The sequence below is a fragment of the Populus euphratica genome, unplaced genomic scaffold (genome assembly GCF_000495115.2).
Source record: "Populus euphratica unplaced genomic scaffold, PopEup_1.0 scaffold90.1, whole genome shotgun sequence".
Taxonomy (NCBI): domain Eukaryota; kingdom Viridiplantae; phylum Streptophyta; class Magnoliopsida; order Malpighiales; family Salicaceae; genus Populus; species Populus euphratica.
The window spans coordinates 213,156-215,383 of NW_011499973.1; positions in this window are offsets into that span (position 1 = coordinate 213,156).

Sequence of the window (2,228 nt, forward strand, 5' to 3'; positions counted from 1 at the left end):
CTTCTACTTTACTTGAATTAATTTTTAGTGATGTTTAGGGTCTCTCTTCTTTTTTTCCATCTGATGCTCTTCATTATTGTGATTTTTATTGATAAGCATATAAAATATATATGGCTTTATCCTCTTGTTGTGAAGTTTGATATTTTCCCTGTTTTTCATCAATTTTAAATTTTTATTTAGCAATAATTTTCTCTAAAAAATAAATTTGTTTAAGCTAATTGGGGTGGTAAATACTGTAAGTTATCCACTTTCTTTCAAACTATTGATATTCATTATTGTTTGATTTGTTCTTATACTTATGAATAAAATGGAATAATTGAACATCATCATAGGCATGTTACGAAAAATAGCCTTACTGTTTTAGGACAATGTAAAACACCATTAAGATTTTGAAATTACACTTTTGAAACCTTGATTTATCTTATCAATTGAATACAAACTTTTGTCCCTGACCATCGATTTCCTTTTGATTGTCTCTTTCAATAATCTTCTAATTATAATTTTTTGTATATATTTGAATGTCTTTGTTTTTTCTCTATTCTTATCATAATCATAAATTAAATTTTCATTCCGTTCTATATGTGGTTTTAGGCTATAAATCTTCTCATCTTGGTTATCATTACGTTGACATCATATCTCAAAGCATTAATATCTTTCATCATGTTCATTTTCATGAAGAAGTCTTTCCTTTTGACAAATATGAATAGGTTGCGTATCAACTTCTCACTCTTTATCCGATCCTATTCATCTGTATAATATCCTCATCTCCTTACTTTTTTCATTTTCCTACGCTTGTAACCTCTTAGAGGTCATCAAGATACCCTTCAATATCCTACTATCATTTCTGCTCACCCACAATAACCCATCAATCCTTCTCTACCATTATCATATGCATGTTTCTTTAACAATTATACTACAAGTACAAGTTCAACCCCTTCTGTTTTGTATCATAACAGGTCTGCTATTATTGGTTCTCCTAGTTGCCTTGTTGCTACTTCTTTAATATCTTCCAGTGATGCCTCTACTGTGAGCTTTACATCTCGATCTTTTTTTGCTAATGAGGTAAATTTAGTTATTGACCTCTCTTTTTATCAATTGCATCATCATCATCATCAGAATTTAGCTTTTCTTGCCTCACTAATTACAGTTAGTATGCATCATATAGTTCTTCATTTATGGTTACCAAAGATAGCCAATTTGATTGCTTTTTTCACCATCACTGACATTTATATCTCTCAGTTAGTTTCCCTTTATGCCTATGAACCACTTACCTTGTTAATGTTGATGGGTACGAGGTTTGGCGAGCTGTTATGAAAGCAGAAATTCAGGTGCTACATTCTAATGATAATTGGTCCTTGGTTTCTTTTCATCATTTGATGAATTTTGTTGGTTGTTGTTGGGTATAAAAGATCAAGCATCGTGCTGATGGCAACATTGAATGTTATACAACTCAATTGATTACTAGAGTCTTTAGTCAATAAGAAGGTACTAATTACTTTGAGACTTTCAATCTTGTTGTTAAGTAAGCCACTATTTGGTAAACTTTCATAGTTGCAGTGTCATGTGGTTGAAAAATTAATCAATTTGATATTCATAATGTCTTTTTCAATAGGACATTTGACGAGGAAGTCTAAATACAACAACCTCCATGTTTTGTTAACTTTACTATCTCTTCTTATGTGTATCGATTGCATAAATCCTTATATGGTTTGAAACAAACTTCTTAACCATGATACACTCAAGTTAATGATTATTTTGTCTCTATTGGCTTTCATGTTTTGAATGTTGACACCTTTTTATTTATTCTATCTGTGGGTGATGATATTCTTTTATATTGATGACATTTTATTAATTGGAAGGAACTTAGCCTTACTTAACAGATTGATTAAATTACTAAGCTCAAAGTTTAAACTTCAGGATTTAGGAGTTGTTCATTATTTTGGGTATTGAGGTTCATCCTACTACTATGGATCTCATGCTATGATAAGATAGTATGTCCTTAATATTCTTCACTAGGCAAGTATGTCTTCTTGCAGGCCTATTGATACTCATATTTCTACATCTAAGGTTATTGTAGTGTCTGATTGCTTGTTCTTTGATCTTACATGTTTTCAACAAATTATTAGTGCCCTTTAGTATACATTTGTTTCATTGTTAATAAAGTCTATTAGTATATGCTTGCTCCTACAAATTCATATTGAGTTACTGTTAAATGCATTCTACGTTAT